This window comes from Peromyscus eremicus, chromosome X, assembly GCF_949786415.1.
Source record: "Peromyscus eremicus chromosome X, PerEre_H2_v1, whole genome shotgun sequence".
In the NCBI taxonomy this organism is placed as follows: domain Eukaryota; kingdom Metazoa; phylum Chordata; class Mammalia; order Rodentia; family Cricetidae; genus Peromyscus; species Peromyscus eremicus.
The window spans coordinates 102165643-102189585 of record NC_081439.1 but is presented as its reverse complement, the minus strand read 5'-3'; the positions used below and the strand labels follow the sequence as shown (position 1 = coordinate 102189585).

Sequence of the window (23943 nt, the reverse complement as noted above, 5' to 3'; positions counted from 1 at the left end):
CTAAAAGATATATCAAGTAAGGCAATAGTGGCACAAATGTTATGGAAGTAACTAATCACATTGTGATTTGAATTAAGGCCTGCTCCAAGAGATGGAACTCACACTTAGCACTGTTATTGAGGTCAAGAACCTGAAACAACATAGACCATGAGTCTTAGGGGGAAGCCTACTATATTTTGTTAAATGAACACAACAATGAATCAACTCAGAGCATCACCCAACCTTTTACAGAAGCTTCTTTTTGCAGCAGATATTTGTTAGCAAAAACCCACAACTGGACAATATGCAGAAAGTGAGAAACTTTGGAATATTTAACCTTAAATGGGATGTCTGTATCGTATTCCTCTCCTCAAGGCTTAGGAAGGAAGAAAAGATCTCTGTAGGAGGCAGGAAGATTATAAGAGCCAGAGGCAGTGGACAATTCAAAGGAAACAATGTTTGCAAGAAACAATTGAGCACATCAGAACTTACATAGACTATGACAGCATAAACAAGATCTGTATAAATTCAAACCACAGAAAGTCCCAGCATGGAAAAAGGTAAGTGGGTACAAAGTCTCACCCCTAACTAATAAGCTATTTGTATTGATAACTGCTGGGAGAGAAAAAAGTCACTCTTATTCAATGGAGTGACCACTGGGTATATTAACTACACTCTAAGACAAGCTGCACACTTAGGAATATTTAGTCAACACAAAATGGCCTCCATTGTTTTGATTTGTTTGTTTTATGTGTATAGATTTGGTCTTTATTTTCCTATTTTTAAGAGAGGGAAAGGATATTAAGTTTGATAAGTGGGTGGAGGATCTGTGGAAGGGGTTGGGTTAAGGGAATGAATATGACCAAAGTATGTTGTAAGAAAATTTTCTTCAAAGCAAGAGTGGGCCGTCAACAGTCAGACATAGGTGTAAGAGGGGCTTAGGAGGCCCAGCCATTCACTGCTTACCTAATAATACGTTTAGGGAAAATGCCTTCAGTTTTGCACCCACCAGTAACCTCCCACATACTCCAATGTATAGCTCCAATCCAGTGGTCACACAGATGACCTGATGTGTCAAAAACAAAGTCAAAATTCATGAACCTGAGAAAAGGGACTGGCAATAAAGATGGAATTGAGATAAGAGAGATTTTGTGGGTGTAAGTGGATTCAGAATACATCATATACATGTATGAAATTGTCAATTACCAAAATTACTCAATAAATGTTATATAAAATCAAGTACTTTTATTCCTTTAAACTTTATTTACCCTTGTACTTCCAAGGTGCTTCCAAGTCTTTAGTCTTTCTTTATAAATTGTAATATCAGTTTTCAATATATGTGAAGTTGCTTGCAGGGAATTTCTTTAAGACTGCACTGAATGTATGAAGTTGGGGAGAACCGACATCATAATACTGATTTTTCCAATTTGTGCACACTGATTTACTTAAGGTTTCTATTCTTTTCATCTGCATTTAATGGTTTTCTGCATATTGATCCTATAATTTTTTGTGAAATTTATACTCTAAAATTTGTTTATCTGCCATTGAGACTGTTACTCATTGTGCAATCCATAAATTCATCACTCAGATATATAGAAACACATGAGAATTTATATTTATTTGTTATCCTGTAAACTTTTCTATATTTGCTATGACTTTCAGAAGAGGTGTTTTTTAACTAAAAATTTTAAATGTTGTGGCATTCTACATTAGACAATAATGACATATGCAAATAAAGTTCATTCTATTTGTTCCAATATATACATATTTTCTACAAATAATTTTATTTTTTTTCTTAAAACTTTTTATTCATTTTACATACCAACCACAGATCTCCCTCTCATTCCTCCTTCCATTCCCCACCAAGCTCCCACCCACCCATCCCCAATCTCCTCCTCCAAAATGGTAAGGCCTCCCATGGGAAGTCAGCAGAACCTGGTACATTCAGTTGAGGAAGGACCAAGCCCCTCCCCACTGCATCAAGGCTGAGCAAGGCATCCCACCATAGGTAATGGGCTCCAAAAAGTCAGCTCATGCACCAGGGATAGATCCTGATCCCACTGCCAGGAGTCCCTCAAACAGACCAAGTGACACAACTATCTCCCATATGCAGAAGGCCTAGTCTGGTCCCATGCAGGTTCCACATTTGTCAGTGTACATCTGACAGAGGGCTAATCTCCAAAATATATAAAGAATTCAAGAAACTAGACATCAAAATGCCAAACAATCCAATTAAAAATGGGCTACAGATCTAAACAGAATTTTCAACAGAAGAATCTCAAATGGCCAAAAGACATTTAAGGAATTACTCAACATCCTTAGTCATCAGAGAAATGCAAATCAAAAGGACTCTGAGATACCATCTTACGCCTGTCAGAATGGCTAAGATCAAAAACACTGATGAGCTTATGTTGGAGAGGATGTGGAGCAAGGGGAACACTCCTCCACTATTCGTGAGAGTGTAAACTTGTACAGCCACTTTGGAAATCAGTGTGGCAGTTTCTCAGAACATTGGAAGCCAATCTACCTCAAGACACAATGATACCACTCTTGGGCATATATCAAAGGAATGCTCAGTCATACTACAGGGACACTTGCTCAACTATGTTCACAACAGCATTATTCGTAACAGCCAGAGCCTGGAAACAACCCAGATGCCCCTTAATGGAAGAATGGATAAAGAAAATGTGGTACATATACTCAGCTGTAAAAAACAATAACATCATGAAATTTGCAGACAAATGGATGGAACTAGAAAATATCCTGAGTGAGGTAAGCCAGACTCAGAAAGACAAACTCATAAGTGGATACTAGATATAAAGCAAAGGATAATTAGACTACAACCCACAGCTTCAGAGAAGCTAGGAAACAAGGATGACCCTAAGAGGGACTCATGGATAGCCTGGGGAAGGGGAAACAGATGAGATCTCCATGAGTAAATGGGAGATGGGGAGGCAACATAAGGAAGGGGATGGGGAATGAGAAAATGATGTAAGGAGATGGTTGAGTTGGAGGAGGGAAGGAGTGAGAGAGCAATGAAAGAGATATCTTGATAAAGGGAGACATTATGGTGTAAGGGGTGCTAGGGAATTCCCAGGAATCCACAAAGATGACCCCAAATTAGACTACTAGCAATAATGGAGAAGGTGCCTGAACTGGCGTACCCCAGTAATCAGATCAGTGAATATCCTAACTGCCATCATAGAACCTTCATCCAGTAACTGATGGAAGCAGATGCAGAGATCCACAACCAAGTACTGCTTCATTTTTTTGAGACTGTCTCATTGTATAGCCTGATCCCTACTTTTGAGTAGTAAATTCACTGAATATATTTTCTACATATTTTATTTCAGAACATTTAATAGGTCTTCTTGCATACAGTTTATGATGAGAAGACTGTGATCCAGTTATGGTATCTTACTCCAGTAATCCCACCACTCAGGTGGACTATGGCAAACTCAGTGACAACTGAGGTTATGTAATAAGTCCTATGAGACAGCCTGGACAATGGCTTGAGATTATGTCTCAGACAAATACTGTATTTTTAAATAAAATTTTATTCTTATACTTCATACAATGTATATTGGTCATATCAATTCATTACCACCTCTTTCCAACTCCCCCTAGTGCTCTCTACCCTATATCTCCCTCAATTTCATGTCTTCTTTTTATTATTATTAATAATTCCTGGAATTGAGTTTGGGTTGTTCATATCTGCATTAGTGTGTAGCCATCCACTAGGCATGAGCAATATCCCAGCTGCCACATCCCCAGAGGCGACTAAATTTTCTCTCACTCAGCAGCCATCGTCTGCTAATAGCTCCTCCGATAGAGTCATGCCTGAGGGGACCCTCCTCTGCTCATGCTGGAATTTTCACTGGCTTGATGTTGTACAGGTAGGTACAGATGTTGTGAGTTGATGTGTGGAACAATCATGTCAGGTCAGGAAGTCTCCTTCCTTCCCTCTGTCCCTTATGTTATTTGCTTTTCTTCATTGAAGCTACCTGAGCCTTGAATCATGGAATGTTGGGAAAGTTAACATATCCACAAATGAACACTTAGTGTTATTTACACTTACCATTCTGACGATTTATTAGTTTCTATGCTAACCACTACCCATTGCAAAGTGAAGCATCTCTGGCCAATGTTGAGGGCACACGAATATATGAGCATAAGCATAAACATTTACAAAACAGATTGACAGCATGACCACTTAATAAAACAACAAGAGGTTCCTTCTAGGACCTATTATCTCCCCAGTCATGAGCTCTTGGCCACGTTTATAGTATTGGACATTAAATCTCTATTGTGGAACAGGTCTCATATCTAATAAAAAAAGAATGTACCTTTAAAAATGTTCATTCTTCTAAAGGTAAGGTGTCACTGTGTGTCTTCTTTAAAGGTATAATCTTTGTCTTCGGGTTATTTTGTAGTTTGAGTACATGACTAGATGTAGGTAGACCTTGTGTGTGTATGTTTGTGTGTGTGTGTGTGTGTGTATGTGTGTGTGTGTGTGTGTGTGTGTGTGTGTGCGCCTGAGTTTCATATCTTGCTTTTTTTTTAGTTTCTTTCATTCTGTACTTTTGGTTCTATTCTTAAATCTGGAAGCTCTTAGGGATTATTAATTCAAATATTTCCTCTGTTTTATTTTTTCATCTTATGGTATTCTAATCATGTATGTTATATTATTTTATAATTTCTCATATTCATTCAGTTTTCTATTTTTTTATTTTTGGTCTCTGCATTTTTGGTAAGCTTATATTAATCTTTCTTTACAGTCATCGATTTTTTTTTCTTGGCTGTGAGTAAGCTACTGATGAACCTATCAGTGATATAATTATTTCCATGCTGATTCTCTCCTTGAGTTTCCATCTCTCAGCTTTCATCCCCTATCTAGTCTATTAGGTGGATTATAGTATAATTCCAATCTCCCTCCTTTCCCTTTCCTCCTCCAAAACCCTCCCATATATTCCTTTACACTCTTCTCCAATTCCTGGCCTCTTTTTTCATGAATTGTTATTGAATGCATATATACATATATATTCCTAAATGTAACCTGCTCAGTCCATAAAATGTTACTTGTATGTCAGTGTTCACTTCTGACCAGTCAATCAGTTCATATGTTCTTCCTTAGGGAAGACCACTTCTGCCTCTCCAAGCTTTCCTCAGTTGCCTATAGCTCTTTGTGTAGAGTTGAGGTCTTGTAGGCTTTTCTACATCCATTTTGGATTTTTTTTTTTTTTGGTTTTTCAAGACAGAGTTTCTCTGTGTATCTTTGCGCCTTTCCTGGAACTCACTCTGGTTCTCTTCGAACTCATAGAGATCCAGAGTTCTCTTCAAACTCATAGAGATCTGCCTGCATCTGCCTCATGAGTGCCGGGATTAAAGGTGTGCTCCATGGCTGCCCGGCTCCACATTCATTTTGGCATGTCCTTTGATGTTCAGCTCATGTTTGGACAGTACATCCTTATTGTTATTTTATCCAGCTCACTCCTTCTTCTGTATTTTCGGCCCTTTCCCTAAGGACAACCCCATTTTTCATTCCCTTTATCAGGCCACTTGTATCCTACTATTGACCTGTACTCTCCTCCCACACTTTTCTGCTTCTTCCTAAAGACTGCTCCCCTTTTCCATTTCCCCTATCAGGTCACTTGTACCCTGATAGTCTCCCTTACTCTCCTCCCATCTTTTCCTGTATTTACATCCCTTCACTGATTTCCCATTTCCATGATCAGGTCACATCTATTTCACTATTTACCCCTCTATTGCTCCCAATGCTCCTGTCCTGCCAGTAGTCCCATTTTACTTTCTTAGTTTTTTATAGTTACTACATGCTAAATGTATCAGAAAATTTGTAGATAAGGGACTCCAACTCCTAAAACATAGTTTATTGTTGTTACCCTTGGTTACCCACAAGGGGTGGAAGGTAAGTCCCTATTATTGAAGATATCATGAACTTCAAGAATAGAATCTAGCCAGAGACCCCTGAGCTATAACTAACCTGAATGCCTCCTCTCTGAAGACTAGCTTTCATGGCACCAGAAGGTGTCATGCAAGCTTTTAAGGAGGGAAGCAACCAAAAGTCCTACCCAGTTGTGACTCTTATGAGCCACAACAAAGATCAAAATGCCATGATAATGTTAAGGGTATAGTAGTTGTATAAATACCATGACAGTAACAATAGCTCTGTAATTGGACTTAAGATCAACTCAACAAAAGGAAAACCATGCCTGGTCCTGGAAACCTAGCAAAGTACTCAATACTAATGAAGTCATGGCTATTGGAGAAGAATCTACAATTTATAATTTACTAAAATAGCATAATCCCAAACAATAATCTATAAACATTTGTGCTGGAGATGTCTTTATGCTGTAAATGTGTTGCTCTGAGTGATTGATTGATAAATAAAATGCTGATTGGTCAGTAGCCAGGCAATTTCCTTAGTTATGATAAAAGATAAGTTAAATATGAAACATTAGACTCACAAATTTAGGATAGATAGGATATCTTCTTTAATTGTACCAAATACAAATAGACTAGATATTATAAATAAACTAGATATTGTAACTGTAATTCTTGTTTGATAATTGTTTTGTTATATGTAATTTTACTATGTTAAAATTAAATCCTTCCTTTTTGAAAAAAGAAAAGGGGAAGTGCTGGGGGTGTCTTTCTGTATGCTATGAATGTGTTGCTCTGATTGATTGATAAATAAATAAAACATTGATTGGACAGTAGCCAGGCAGGAAGTATAGTATAGGCAGAATAAGTAGAGAGGAGAATGCTGGGAAGTGGAAGGCTGAGTCAGGAGATGCTGGCAGGTGCCGCCTCCATGAGAAGTAAGATGTAAAGTACCGGTAAGCCACAAGCCATGTGGCAACTTATAGATTAATTGAAATGTGTTATTTTAAGATATAAGAACTAGATAGCAAGAAGCCTGGCATGGCCATACAGTTTATAAGTAATATAAGTCTCTGTGTGTTTACTTGGGTCTAAGTGGCTGCTGGCCCCAGAGGGACTGGAGAAATCTCCAGCTACAAATTTGTGCTTATAATCACAGATAAATGTAGACTTTACCCTTCATCAAGAAAAGTTCTCTTTTACTTTTTTGCCTTAAATGCATATAGCTTATGTTTATCTTAAAACTGAAAGTATTTATATTCACTTTAAATTTGATGTCTGATAACTGCAAAATTTGTGTCATATTTGAATCGCCTGACACTTTTTATTAACTTTGCTCTGTTTTTTCATGTTGCTCACATTCCTTATAAACTTTTATTGAAATCTAGAAATATATTAGCAGAAATAATTGTGGCAAATGGGGCTTAATTTTAGCTGTTTAGGAAATGTATTGTGTCTTATGTTCACGCTTTTTGTAGTTCTCACAAATTAGTATAATATCATTTTATATTTTCCCCGTAATTTTTGTCTTCCATAGAAGTGTAACCAGAAATGTCTGTTTTTTATAGCTTTTTCAACTTTAACTACTTTAGTGCTTTGTTGATATGGCTGTAAAGTGTGGGCTAGAAAAGAGTTCTGCAATTTTATGATTCCATCTCATATTTACATGAGCCTGTATATTGGCCTGTACCATTGAAGTGTTTTTAATTCGTAAGGATTTTTCCCTAGCTACATTGTCCATCTACCAAAATTTAAATGTACTTTTGTAAATCCTTCACCATTCTTTACTCTTTGTTTTCCATTTTTGAGATACAGAAAGGCTACAGGGAGTTTGGAATCCAGGGAGCTCCTTTCTTCCCATGGGAATGTGAAACCATCATAAAAGAAATGTCATACTATAGTAGAAATGAAAATGAAAGATATCTTCACAGAAACAGGCAATAACATAAAATGGACATTGCATAAGGAAAATGCAATGGAAATGAGAAGGACATGATAGGAGTCATCATTAAAAAATGTTTCTGAAAAAGAGAATCAAAGAATTGGATAAAAAAACTTGTAGAGGTTTCCTTTGTGAAATCATTAAGAATAAAAATAAAAGATTTAAGCTTCAAATTTAGGCTTCCTTTCATTCTATCACAGTGTGAATTAGCACAATAAAGCAAAACTGAAAGACAATTCACTTACAGATAAAGAATTCCTAGGTAGTGTTCCTGTCATGCAAGAAAACACAGCAGTTCATCACTATGTTTAGCTCTTAGAATCTTTCTTCCCTTTTTTCTGTGATGATCTCTGAGACTTAAGGGCAGGAGATATGAAATTAATGCCCAGTTTATGGTTGAGCATCCTACAATTTCTTATTCTCTTTACTTTGACCGGGGCCATTGTGCATATGACTCTGTGTTGTAACAGCATGCACAGGTAATGAAAAGATTAATTGAGCCAAAATTAATACATGGATGGGGGAATCATTAATCCTACCCCTAGCTGAGAAGTTATTGATAATTAACAGCTTCTAGGGGAATGAGAGTCAGTTTGACTGAGATTCTTGATAGGTTGCCCACGTTTCAGTAAATGGTCCTATAACCATGTGCATAGCGGCAGCACTTAGTGATTTCTAGAGAAAATAATAAGGGCGTGTTGTAGAACAGTTTCTTCTAAATGGAAACATTCCCTCCCTCGGGGGGAGAGGCACATACGACTCTGGAGGCAAACAAAATGTCATGTGTCTAGGAAAGTGGAAACTTGCAAGATTCTCCAAGTCTGCTCCAGCCTTACAAAGGAGTAAACAACTGCAAAAAGAGGTGACTCTGAAGAGCCCAACTGCAGAGAAGAGATTCTTGGACTGTCAAACTGCTCCTGAGCTGCCTGGAGTTTGTATAGGGTTCTTGAGGGTTATAGCTTCCAAGTATAGGTGAAATTTTTGGTGCTTTAGCTGCTCTCTGGTGTCCTCCTTGCTCCTGTAAGTTTCCCCTCACCCATACTCCCATTAGTAAACCCAATAGAAGCTCCTTTTTCACCAAGTTGGAATTCGTTGCAGTAATTGCACTGGTCTGTTATGGGTTCTCTTTCTGAGGTGAGTAGATATGTGTGTTCTGTCTCCTCGGGAAAATTTTCTCAGACAAAAAGAGTTTAGTCATAGCTCTTGTGATCTTAAGTTGCCTTTTAAGGTGTTCATTAACCTATGGCCACCTCCTAGGCATATTTTCTTTCTTTTGTGCTGCCTTCCCACCCCACTCCCCTTATGTTTAAATGACTTATGAGTCCCTTTTTCTCTCTACTATACTTTAAAGACCATTTTGATTTTATATTATTGTATTTTTCATGTTTTTAATTTTTTTGTTCTTTTTTTAATTTTACATCCCAACCAAAGTTTCCCCTACCTCCTTTCCTCCTAGTTCCTTCACCAACCTTCCCTATCCCCCCTCATCCACTTCTCTCTTTCTCTTCAGAAACAGGAGAGTCTCACATGGTTATCAGCCAGCCATGGTATATCAAGTTGAAGTGAGACTAGGCACTTCCTCTTCTATTAAGGCTGGACTAGGCAATCTGTACAGAGGAAAGGGTCCCAAAAGCAGATAACACAGTCAGAGACAGCCCCTGCTCCCACTGTTAGGAGTCCCACATGAAGACAAGTTACACAACTCTAACATATGCAGAGGGCCTAGGTCAGTCCCATGCAGACTCCCCAATTGTCAGTTAAGTCTCTGTGAGCCCCTATGAGCCCAGGTTAGTTGATTCTGTGAGTTTTCTTGTGGTGTCCTTGACTCCTCTGGTTCCTACAATCCTTCCTCCCCTTCTTTCACAGAATTCACCAAGCTCCACTGTGGAATAATCTTTTTGTACACTGAATTGTTACCATTGTTTAATAAAGGAGCTGCTATGGCCTGTGGCAAGGCAGAACAGAGCCAGGTGGGAAACCCAAGCAAAGAAACAGGGAGAAGGAAGGCAGAGTAAGAGGAGATGCTTCAAGCCACCATTCGAGAAGCAAGATGTAATGGGATACAGGTAAAGCCATAGAACACATGGCAAAACACAGATTAATAAAAATGAGTTGTGTTAAGTTGTAAGAGCTAGGTAATGATAAGCCTGAGCCATAGGCCAAACAGTTTGCAATTAATATTAAGCCTCTGAGTAATTATTTTATAAGCTGCTGCGGGCCAGGCAGAGCACAGGAAAACTTCTGCCTACACTCCACCTAATGTTTGACTGTGAGTCTCTGCATCTGTTTCCATCAGTTGTTGGGTAAGGCCTCTCTGATGAAAGTTGGGCTAGGCACCAGTCTATGTGTATGGCAGAATATCAATAGGAATCACTTCATTGACTTTTTTACCCATTTTGTTTGGTTCTATCCTAGGTCTCTTGGGTATCCACCCTCTGATTCCTGGCTCTCACGGGTGAGCTCCCTCTCAGGGTATTATTCTCAAGCTGGGACAGTCATTAGTTGGTCACTCCCACAATTGCTGTGCCATCTTTAACTCAGTACATCTTGTAGGCAGGACAAATTGTAGGTTGAAGAGTTTGTGGCTGGTTTAGTGTTCCAGTCCCTCCACCGGAAGTCTTGGCTGGTTACAGGAAATGGCCAATTCAGGCTCCATCCATATCCCTATTGCTAGGAGTCTTAGGTAGGGTCACCCTCATAGATTCCTGGGAGTTTCCATTGCTCTAGGTTTCTAGCTCATCCCAGAAATACTCCCAGATTCCAGTTGTCTCTCACAATACCCTCTCCCTCTGTCCTCCCTGCACCTGATACTTCCTCTTCCTACCTGATCCTACCTTTCTTTACAGCCCCTCCCCCCACCAGCAATGCCCATTCTACTTCCCTTTCACAGAGAGATACATGCATCCCCTCCTTGAGCCCTCCTTGTTACTTAGCTTCTCTGGGTCTGTGGATTATAGCATGGTTATTCTTTATTTCAAGGATATTATCCATTTATGAGTAAGTACATATGATATTTGTCTTTCTGAGTCTGGGTTACCTCACTCAAGGTTTTCTTTATAGTTCCCATCTATTTGCGAGCAAAGTACCAGATGTCATTGCTTTTAACAGCTGAGTAATACTCCATTGCACAAATGTACCACATTTTCTTTATCCATTCTTCAGTTGAGGAATATGTAGGTTGTTTCTAGGTTCTGGCTATTACAAATAAAGCTGCTATAAACATAGTTGAGCAAGTGTCCTTGTGGTATGGTGGAGTGTCTTTTGGGTATATGCCCAGGAGTGGTATAGCCAGGTCCTGAGGTAGATTGTTGTAGAGTATTATTTTAGGTTTGTTACTTTTGTTTACATTGCATTGATTTAACTGTGAAGCTGTATTACTTTGCCTGTCTAAAATACCTGATGGTTTAATAAAGAACTGAATGGCCAATGGCAAGGCAGGAGAAAGGATAGGCTGGGATGACAGGCAGAGAGAAGATATAGAAGGAGAAATTTGAGAGGAAGGAAGAAGTAGCTAGAGAAGGAAGAGGACTTCAGGAGCCAGCTACCTAGCCACCCAGCTACATAGCAAGCCATGGAGTAAGAGTAAGATTTACAGAAGTAAGAGAATGGAAAAAGCCCAGAGGCAAAAGACAGATGGGTTAATTTAAGGAAACCTGGCTAGACACAAGCCAAACTAAGGCCAGGTATTCATAATTAAGAATAAGCCCCTCAGTATGTGTGATTTATTTAGGAGTTGGGTAGCAGCTCCCCCCCAAAAAAAGAGCAAAAATAAACAACAGTAGATTGATTCCCAATTTTCTGAGAACCCACCATATTGATTTCCAATGTGGCTGCACAAGTTTGCACTCCTACCAGCAGTGACGGAGTGTTCCCCTTGCTCCACATCCTCTCCAGCATGAGCTGTCACTTGTGTTTTTTATCTTAGTTATTCTGACAGGTATAAGATGGAATCTCAGTTTCCTTCTCCATCTCTTTTGGTTAATTTTTGTTTGAAATCTATTTTTTAGATATTAGGATAGCTACACCAGCTTGCTTATTATGTCCATTTGATTAGAAATTCTTTTTCCAACTCTTTACTCTGAGGTAGTGTCTATCATTGGTATTGAGATGTGTTTTTTAAATGAAGCAGAAGGATGAATCCTGTTTTTATATCATTCCTGTCACCATGTGTCTTTTTATGAATTGAGTCCATTGATATTGAGAGATATTAATTACCCCCAGAAACCAAGGAACAAAACATCCATCCAACAAAAACAAACTTAGAAATCAGGGACTAGAACTAATCATCCCAAACCTTGATCCCAGACAAAATCAACAACAGCCAGGGCAATATGGCACCACCAGAGCCCAGTTATCCTATGACAGCAAGTCCTGACTATCCCAAGGCAGCTGAAGCACAAGGAAACGACCTTAAAACTAACATTATGGAGATTATAGAGGTCCTTAAAGAGGAAATGAAAAACTCCCTTAAAGAAATGGAAGAAAGGACAACCAAAAAATTAGAGAAAATCAACAAATGTCTTAAAGAAAGCCAAGAAAACAACCAACAGGTGAAGGAAACTATTCATGGTTTTAGTTTTATAACCCCTTCTTACATTTATTTAATATTTTTTCAGACTTTCTCATTATTGAGCAATCTTCTTTGTTTTTTTAGTGTTTATGAATTTTTTTTCTAATCTCCAACTCTTTTTCATTCCATAACAATTATTTCCATTCTTTCTTCTTTTCATTTATTTGACCTTGCTCAATTTTCCCTTCCCCATATGCTTCCATATCGATAATCTACTAATTCCCCATTTAGATATAATAATGTCTAACTTTATACCCATTCTGCATCTGCTTTACCATTTTCTATATTATCATCAGCAGGGATTCATTAGTGGATTTTAAAGAATTTTAGGTGTGACCGCAAGTCAAAGGCAGCAAGATGGTGGTTGCTATGTAAGGTTGGGATCAAAGCAGACCAGGAGTTGGAGGAGCATTCTGGCAGTTGCCCTTGATGATTTTGATAAAGTCAACCCCTCCACTGCTCCCTGCTCCCAATGATTCAGGGCCCCAGAAGAAACCACAAGGAGATACTGCCAAGATGCACTCTTTACCTTCCAAGAGAAACATTTCCATGATCAACTGTCTGACAGCTAGCTGACTTCTCAAGCAACTGAGGAATTTAAAGGGCAATGAAGGAGCTGGCTGAAGAAGGGCCCCGCCTGTTGAAACAATACCAAAAGCTCTGAGAGGCAGCCAGGAGAGTGGGCAATGATGCAAATTCTCAACCAGATATTCTTCTTTCGCAAAAGAGACATTAAGTGGGCAAGCCAAAAATGCCACTGACCTTCCAAATTCAGGCATGTCAAAAGACAAACTGACCAAGGCTGCATATGGATGAAAGGGATGATGGAAACTTCTCCGCATCATACAGAGTATCATGCAGTACCTACTTTCAAAGAAAGTGCTATACCTATCCCTGGAGAAAATCACAGAAAAATATTCAGAATCATTGCAGAGTCACCAGGAATGTATTCCTACAGAGCAGTTTGAAAGTTAGCAGCAGCCACACAGTGTCATGAGGAAATACGTAAGCAGTTTGAGGCACCGATGCTCACAGACAGTGAGGCTACTCACAGGGCTCCTGTTAAGATGGTGCTAGATACAGGATTTGGGCCATCGTCCAAAAGAGCTAGCTGGATAGCTGTGTCTTGGCCTCAACTTTGATCCAGATGCCTTCATTTTATAGGGCCCACCAGGTGCCAATGGCAAACAGTGTCTGATCATGTGAAACTCAACATGTTTTCTTCCCCCAGTCTCTGCCATGGGGAATATCTGGACTCAGCAGAACCACTGGGAACTTAGGCAGAAATATCATCTCTGGAAGCTGTCTGCTCCAAACTCTCTCTACATCTCATTCAAGACTGTACCATATCAGCTGAGAATTTGTTCTATAAGCACTACTCCATCATGGTATCTGCTATTAGAAACAGGCCAATTATTTGCCAGGCAAAGGAATGCATCCTTTTGGGGGAATTTAACTTCTTCCCACTCCCCCAAAACAATGTTATATATGGCTGTACTGCTGTTTCTACTCTCTCTTTTGGGTCTGTAGAGCAGGCACTGAATCCTAGGACTCTATGCTTTTATTGGACAAGGCATCTAGGAATGAGAAGAAATGTAGTCTGGGCTGGGGTTATAGGTTTATTATCATGCTGCTCCTTGCTTTCAGAGAGACCATTTTGAAATCTCTGAAGGGGAAGAAAGTTTGCACTTGCCCTCCTCCATTTGGCCTGGAAGAGAAGCCTTGGGTTTTTCCCATCCATGGATGCTGTAGCCTTATTCCCACTTTCCTCCTGAGGACTCAAGTTCTACCTTTATTCTTTCTACAATTCTGTATGATTTGGTTGAATCTAGCCCTTGATCTTCCTTGCCCCCAGCTGTTCTCTTTTCTCCCCCCTTTTAAAATCATTTAGTTCAGTCATTATAAACCTATGCTACGACAGATGAAGGGCAATCTTGTTTCCTTTCATCTAGTCCTGTATCATTCTCACCGGACCCATTCCTTCCTCCATGGCAAACACATAATTGTAATGTCAAATCTGGTAAATGATTGGCTATTCCACCGTGATATATTCTGACTTATGTGAGATATCCGATTCCCTAGAATTCTCTATGTAGCCTGAGTCTTTTCCCTGCAAGCTCCATAAGGCAGTATCTAATAAATATTAAGAAACAAGGGGGAAAACAGAATTTTTGATGTATTTCTGAATCATACAGTTTGATGTTACTATATCACATGGTATTTCTCTTCTTTCAGTGCTACTGCAAATTGAGTCTACAAGAGCAGGCTTATCAATAGAAGATGCCCAAAAAAACTGAAGACAGAGCCAAACAAACAGAAAAATCACAACACAGAAATAGAAGAAATTGGAAGAAGTGAAAGAATATGATCAAAACATGTATTGACGCAGAGGAGCCTGAAACACCACCTCAGCTGGAAACAGAGCCTGCCCAAAACTACACACATAAATACCTCAGTCCTTTGTTTAACAAAGGAGATTGCTTACAAACTCCCAGAGCCCATGCCATTTGGTTCTGCATCTATTCACTCCCTGCCCCTGGGATCAGAGACAGTGGGATCCCAGCTGCAGAGCCAGCAACAATGTATGACATTCTCAAGGAATACATAAAAATCATGGAACAAAGAAATACAGGAAACATAGAAAGAAAGGCAACAAGACCACCCCCCCAATGTCATAACTGAATTTTAAAAAAATTACCAAAATAGAGAAAATAACCAGTAAAGTTTTCAGAGGTTTACCAGTAAAAATGATCAAGATCTCAAAGAAGATATAAGTAAGTAGATGAATTCAACCTAGGATTCAGAGAGGATAGTCCACATCAGCAAACTGAGTATGAAAATTGGTGCTATTAGTGAAAAAAGTATTGAAAACAATTCAGCAAAGAAAAACTGAATAAATCAAATAAAACCCAGCTTGGAAAACAAGACAGTAGACTTGACCAATCTGTACAAAGAATAACATAAACAAAGCAAGTGTAATATAATACCCATTTAATATCTCAAGCTGTTTAACTCTATTTGCTAGTCTGTGTTCTTTACTAGGGATCCCATAAGATGGACATTAATATGCCATAAAACAGACTAAAATATATCAATTAGAATTATTATTAGAAATTATTAGAAATATTTCCAATAGTAGGAAGCTGGAAACTAACCTTTTTATCACATGAGAATGAGGTTGACATTTCAGATATGGATTATAGCAAAGCTGAAGACAAGAGGGAACCATCTACCTTAAGATTCTAGAGTACTGTTTATGTATTCTTTTCTGAATGATAATTAGTTGAAAGAGTTCACTTCAGACAAAATGATGATGAGTATATTGGACTCAGTAGGTTATTGAAAAAAATAAAGATGACATAAGTTGGGTGGGGGTAGGGAGATGAGAATGGATATGGTAGGAGGTATGGGGAGGAGAGGGGTATGAATGTGAACAAAATACATTATGTGTATGTATAAAATTCTCAACAAATTAATAAATATATTTTCTAAATAAATTGAAGGTTTGTAGTGATATAAAATGACTTTTGAGATATGAGCAAAAAGTGACTATAACACATATCTTAATTTCTTGATAGCATTCACATGGCTAATCAGTCATAAAACTACTCAGTTTATTTTGTTCTGGGAAGTAGATATTATCACTGGTTTCAATACATAGTAACCCCACTTACTTATTGGCTAGGATTCCTGATCCATTTATATCCCCAATTCTAGTGAAGTATATGAAAAATAACTGGGAGAAAGTTTCTGCTGCTCCAGTTTCCTTCAGATCAAATTCATATTAAAATTCAATGACTTTTTTCTATTTCTATTTTTTTTTCATTTTTCTTTATTAAGAAATTTTCTACTCACTCTACATACCACCCACAGATCCCACTTCCTCCCTCCTCCCACCCCTGCCCTCTCTCCCAAACCACCCCACATCCCCACGTCCCCCAAATCAAGGTCTCCCATGGGGAGTCAGCAGAGCCCGGACTAGGCCCTCTGGGTACAGAGGACAGTTGTTTAGCTCGAACTGTTTGGGGGGCTGTGGTGGTATTGTGTTCCCCAAAATATTGTGCACCCTAATAAACTTATTTGGGTTCAGAGACAGAACAGCCACAATATTAAACATAGAGGTTAGGCAGTGGTAGCACACGCCTTTAATCCTAGCATTCCAGAGGCAGAAATCCATCTGTTCAAGGATATAGCCAAGCATGGTGACTCACGCTTTTAATCCCAGAAAGCGAGACTTTAATCCCAGGAAGTGATGGCTGAAAGCAGAAAGGTATATAAGACACGAGGGCCAGAAACTAGAAGCATTTGGCTGGTTAAGCTTTCAGGCTTTGAACAGCAGTTCAGCTGAGATCCATTTTGGATGAGGACACAGAAGCTTCCAGTCTGAGGAAACAGGATCAGCTGAGGAACTGGCAAGGTGTGGTAGCTGTGGCTTGTTCTGCTTCTCTGATCTTCCAGTATTCACCCCAATAACTGGCCTCAGGTTTGATTTTATTAATAAGAACTTTTAAGATTCCTGCTACAGGGGGCACCCAGGCAGGGGGATGGGGATCCTTCCCTGGTACATGAGCAGGCTTTTGGGAATCCGGTCCTGTGGTGTGACGCCTTGCACAGCCTAGGTGCAGTGGGAAGCGGCTTGGACCTGCCTAGGCTCAATGACATTTTTTATTCATCTCTTTATTTTATATCCCAGCCATAGCCTCACCCCCATCCTCTCCTCCAAGTTTCTCTCCTCCATTCCTTCCTTCTCATCCTTCAATCCCCGCCTCTTCCATCTCCATCCAGGAAAGGGCAGGTCTCCTATGAGTAGCAATAAAACACAGCATATCAAGTTGCAGTAAGACAAAGCACCTCCCATGTATTAAGGCTGGGCAAGGCAACACAGTATGAGGAATAGGTTCCCAAAAGTTAGTAAAAGAGTTGAGACAACTCCTGTTCCTGCTGTTAGGAGTCCCATAAGAGGACCAAGCTACACAACTGTAACATATATGCAGTGTCTAGGACAGACTCCTTGCTTCTCAGTTCAGTCTTTGCAAGCCCTTATGAGCCCAGGTTAGTTGATTGTGTTTTTTATTTCTTCTTAAACTTTTTATTTCATTCTTTATGCAGAGGTTGTGTATAACTCAAAACACTAACACAATGTGGGGCCAACAAAAGTTCTGAGCTTACTGTACTTGATTGTTTCATTGTATCATGGAAGACAAACTCTTCTAAACATGGAAGGAATTGCATGTGAACATTCTTCCATCAAACTCCTTTTGCTTTCTCTTCCCTCACTGACCAATCATTTCCACAAAGCCTTGTCTTTCAATTTCTCACGTCCAGTCCCTTGGTGCTCTTCCCTAGAGAAATGCCACTCAACTTCAATAGAGGAGAAATTTCTTCTTTAATTACTTCCTGGTTTTCATCAAACTAGAGTGTTTCCAATTTCAGCTAAGTGCTAAAAGAGACTCACATCTGCAGACATCACTAGAAGGGGCACATTAAGACCCTAATTCTCTCAGACAATGGAGGTGACTGTACTCCTCTAAGTTCAACCTCCCTACTAGAAAGCAAAACAGCTGATTTTCTCAATAGCTTTCCTAACAGACATACAGAGGATTATTTTTATGGAACATAATGTAATCTCAAATGGGCAAAGAATGCTTCTTCTGTGTTTTTCACTTCGAGTTACTTTAAAACAAGCAAAAGGTTTAAAACCTGTATATTATTTTATTTATAATTTCCTGAGAACATCTTACATTATAAAAACCATGACCGCAAACTCTTCATATTTGGATGACTTTATATCTCAATTTTATATTCTTTCCCCTTTCAATCCTTGTCCCTGTTGAGACACAAAGACAAGGTGTTTGGCTCATTTCACCATGCTTTTTTCTTCAATTTCAATGGGCATGGAGCATATAATCTATAGTTTTTCCTATGGTTTATACTAGGAAATCTATTTCAATATCCATAGGGGAATTCGCCAGCTAGACATAGTTGTGTCCTGACCATGACTTCAGGTATTTTTTCATTATTATTTGTATATTGTATGTGTTTTGCACACACACACACACACACACACACACACACACACACACACACACATATATTCTGTGCACCATATGTGTGAGTTACAGACAGTTGCGTGCTGCAATGTGGATTCTGGGGATTGAACCAAGGTCCTCTGGAAGAACAGTAGTGCTCTTAACTTTTAAGTTATCTCTCTAGCCCCTGGGTTCACAGCAATTTGCAGTTTAGATATATGAAACTTTTGATTTCTTAATTTTCTTAGGTACATTTTTATCTGGTGGTATAGTATACTGTTCATTTAAAAATGAGAAATACGTGTATTGGGTTACTGGGTTCACATTTCTGTCTGTGACTTCTTAAATTTTAAAGTACAAATGAGTACATATGAGAATGGAACATTCTGTTAAATGCATATTGTGACTCAGCAAGTATAGGGTAGGACAAAAATGGCATTTCCAACAAAAGTCAAATAATTCTGGCCCATGGGACACAAATTGAGAAAAAGGTTTTAAAGTATATATCCTGAAGACAAACTGTTCAAAATCCCAATAGCACCATCTATTTTAGCTTTATCACTTGGTCAAGTAGCTAAAACCCCTCTTCTTTGAGATAGGGATCATAATGACACATACTTGCAGGATGTAAAAGTTTAAAGGTGGGAAATATTTTCAAAACTCTCAGAGAAAGAAAAGAAGGAACACAATAAATCAATCTCTGGTGGAGCAATTTGACTTTAATATTAAAGTGAAAAATGGCCAGGTATAGTAGCCCATGCCTAGAATCCTAGGACTTAAGATACTGAGGCAGGAAGATTGCCATGAATTAAAGACCAGCTTGAGCTACAGAATGAGTTCCAAGTGAGACTGGGATACATTGAGACCCTACTGTTAAGAAATGATAATTATAGAAAATATTGTAATACAATCACAAATACTTTTAACAGAAAATAGATTCAACTTATCATTTAGAAGAAATAATTTATTTTAACCATTTAAGGAAAAAAAGGGAGATGCAGCTTTATGGAGCTAGAAAAATGCCAATATAGTATAGATATAGCCATATACTTTAAATCACATTATTTTTCACAAAGCAAAAGATATTTAAATTACTCTTCTAATTTATTTTTCATTATCATCTAGGAAATGGTATCTGCTTTCCTGAAACAGGTTCCTAAGTTCCAAGTGGAAAGGGAATGTTCCATGCATAAATATCTATGAAATTCACAATAATTTTTTCAGCTTCAAATGCTTGCATTCCTGTCTCGTGAACTACAGCTGTGCCACACCTGCTAAACTAGCTGTCCTACAGACACACACAGTCAGCATTTCCATTTTGAATGCTGAAGGAGCACTTTGTAACTCAGTCATCATCAATCCTTGTTGGGCTGAGGTTTATCAATAAAGGTTAGAACCCAATATCAACTTTAATAAATATTCCTTTTCAGTGAACTTAACAAGAATCTAGGAATGTGAATACAGGCTACTTTTTCACTTGGTTATAATTCAAAACCAGACATCCAACTTAAATATTTACTTTATGCTTTCCGGAAGATGGTTGTTGTACATTTGCAACTATTAGAAAGTAAGCAAACAGCCAGAAGACAAATAATTACATATCCATTTAGTTCAGCTAAAACCCTTATGTGTAAGAAGGGTCTGAACATTAATTTCTGTCTTGTCATGTTAAAATTTCATCACCAAAGGTAATGAAAACAGGAAAATGAGATTGTTGGTCAAATGTTAGTTAAGCAGGTATTCTGACCTTGAACTTGAATGTACAGATTACTTATGACTTGAAGAATTTAATAATTCCATATTTCTAACAACAAAGAAGTGTGAATATTTTTGACAAAACCACTTAAGAATTTGAAAATATAAATACAAGTGCAAAAATAAATACTCTCAAAGGAGATTAAACTTTGTGCCAGCTAACAAAACTAGACTTATTATAAGGTAAATGCAAACAAGCCATCAATGATTGGCAGTGTAATTACAAAATAGTTGTAAAGAAAAAAGTCATTTGTAGACTTTGCTTACTTGTGTCGTATGAATACTCCAACTTAGACTCATTTCAAGTTAGGAACATTTGCAACCTGATGCAGGGGTAAGAACAGAGGTGCTTAGTTGTCTAATTTAAACCAGCTTTAACAAGTCATGACACACTAGCAGCTATAATTAGTACAATACTAGATCGTGACTTTGACATTGTCACTATGATGCTCCCAAAGATAATTGTGAATCATGTATAGAGAAGTTAAACAATTTGTGTCTACAGTGCAGATGAAATAGTCCATGCATGTAGTTGTGTACATGTATGCTCTTGTTAATGTGTATGTGTGTGCACATGTGCATGTGTGAAACTGTACATGTGTACACATGTGTGTGGAGGCCAGAGGCCAATCTAGATATTCCTCTGGACAAGGATTTTTCACTGGCCTGCAGGTCCCTGATTGTGCTACGCTGACTGCTCAATGTGCCCCAGTGATTTGTCAGTCTCTACCTCCCCTGAGCTGGGATTAAAAACACATGTCATGATACCTGGCTTTTTTCTTGGGTTCTAGAGATTGAACTTAGGTCCTTATGTTTATACAGGGTACCTAGTCCTGGAATTTCATAACAAAAGTTCTTCAGTTTCTATATCTACAAAAATAATTATAAATAGCTTTAATTAATAATTATAGATGATAACAGTTTACATGAAAAAACATTACACATCAAAATTAGGTTTCATAGTTAAACAGGCAAATCCATAAGCAAGGTATAATAATTATATTAAAATATACCTAACAAGAGAGCTCAAAAATACTTATAGTACTTAATAAGAGTATCAGAGTATAAACAATAGATATTTCACCAGTCCGATTTAAATGAAGAATAGTTCAAAGGGGAAGAATATCAACAAAGAAGTAAAAGAACTGACCAGCAATCTAATTCTACCACACTTAGTATAAATCTATGAAATGTTTATGAAATCTATGAAAAATTTATGCCTAATAGCAACACAAATTCATTCTCAACTATCCAAAGGGCTTTCTCCCATATAAACCATGTTCCAGGCCAGACCATAGCACAAACATTAATAAGTTTCCAAGGATTAAAATAATATAGAGTTATATTCTTACAATGCAAAGCAATGAAAAAGAAACCCATAACAAAATATTTAAGTTAACACATATGTAAAATCTAAGTACTACATTCTTTAGTACTCAGTGAGCCATTATAATTAAAGATGGAATTAAAAGTGCCCTGAGATGAACAAACATTAAAATACACCATATTTATCAAAATATTATTTTTTGAATTTTTTTAGTTATGAATGTCCATAGTTAAAAACAATAAATCCTTCTATCACAGGAAACTCAAAAGTAAAAGCAATTTCAGTCTAAAGCAAAGAGAAAGAGTGAGATAAGATATAATTGAAATGAATATATAAATGAAATATATAATTGAAAAGCAATGAATGAATCAATGAAAACAATTGTTGATGTCGAAACAGATAAAAACTGAGAAAACTTTAGTTAGAATTACCAAGAATATAAGAGAGAAGATCTACCTTCCAGAAATTAAAAAGATTATAAGGTAGTACTGTGAACAACTGTTTGGCAATATTTAGATAACTCAGGAAATGTACAAGTCCCTATAATAAAAATTAACTACTGAAACGGTCTCAAAAAAGATATAGAAAATCTCAATGGACCTACTAAAAGTAGATACAGAATCTATAATCCAAAAGCTTACACTAAAGAAAATTCTGAAACCAGACGATTTTGCTGAGATATTTTACCAAATAAGTAAAACAGAATTAATATGAATTCTTACAAACTCCTCCCCAAAATGAGGAGGAGTAGGAGAAAAGGGGACACTAACCAATCTACTCTTGGAAACAAATATTGTCTCTTACAGCCTATAATAGATACATGTGACATTGAGATGAATTTCATAGTCTAAAATCCATCTATTGATTCTTAACAAGAATATCAAGATATGGAATTATAATTCTTATTAATATTGATACCAAAGTCCTCAACAAAATATTACCAAACCAATTCCAATCATATATAAAATTTTTATACAAAATGAATGAGATTATACTAGTAGAGTTGTTATAGCACATAAAATCAATACAGTACACTAGGGTACAAGAATACAGAACAAAACCCACACACACGGTATCTGCAGATACAAAGAAAGCATCTTAAAAATTTACACTTACATGATTTTTAAAAATAAAAATATGAAATAGAAGAGAAATTTCTCAATGCTATAAATGGATATCTTTGAAAGCATATAGCTGCCATCATAATGAATACTATAGAACAGAACTTACTCCCTAGGTTCAGGAACAATGCAAGAATATTGTCTCTCACCACTTCTATTCAATGCACCATTTCTATTCAGTGCTGTACTGGAAATCTCACCATGGTAACTAGCAAAAGAAAAGGGGCATTGAGACAGAAAGGAAGCAAATCTATTTGTTTGGGTTACAGTTTAAAGAAAACACTGGAAAACTACTAAAATTAAATAAAGTTAGACAACTAAATTTATAGACTATAAAGTCAGTATTAGAACAATAAAACCTTCCTTTTAATAGGTCTATGTGTATATCATGCAATATTAAAAGAAGTATAAGAATTAAAAACATCACTGAGAAAAAATAAATATAACTCGAGCAAAAGTGGTAACACACAAATTCATCAACTAAAAACAATTAGCATTGTTATCACACTGACAGGTCTCCTAATTATGTTTAGATTTAATGCTACATCTATCAAAATGTCTTTCCCTTTTGGCCTGCTGAAGAGCTGATCCAAAAATTCACTGGAAATGTAAGAAATACAGGAGACACTAAACAGTTTTAAAATAAGAAAAGACTTCAACATCCTCCTCTGTAGATACTAGATCAGCCATGATCATTGCTGTTCTATCTAGGAAATGAAGACAACTTAAATGTCTTTCAGCTGAAAAATGAATAATGAAATGTGGTAGCTATACCTATACATATATATTTAGGCTGTAGAGAAAAATGCAATCATGAGCTTTGAGGAAAATGAGTGAAACTATTAAAGGTTATACTGAGTGAGGTAAACAGTTCCTAAATGACAAATGTCCATGTTCTCTTATCAGAGACATCTAGGTTCAAATCTTCAGATGTGTTTACATACATGAGAGTAACTGTAGAAATCAAGAGAGTAAAAAGGGACCATTGCCAGGATAGGGGTTGGAGAACAAAAGAGAGTAACAGGAAGGTATAAGTGATCTGGTCAGGGAAATGGGGAAATGCTTACTTGTGGTAGATTATTATTTTAAGGTGTGTTACTTTTGCTTATGTTGCACTTGTTTAACTCTGTGAAGTTGTGTTACTGTGCTTGTGTAAAACACCTGATGGTCCAATAAACTGGCCAATAGCAAGGCAGGAGAGAGGATAGACAGAACTGGCAGGCAGAGAGTATATATAGAAGGAGAAAACTAGGAGGAGAGAGCTAAGATCTAGCAGCCACAGGAGGAGGACAACTCCAGGGACCAGCCACTCAGCTACA

General features: G+C 37.6%; 1 pseudogene; it reads left to right on the top strand.

The window, feature by feature from the left end:
- The first annotated feature begins 529 nt into the window (after positions 1 to 529).
- On the top strand, positions 530 to 13511 carry LOC131900182 (peroxisomal biogenesis factor 19-like; annotated as a pseudogene).
- Positions 13512 to 23943: the final 10432 nt, after the last annotated feature.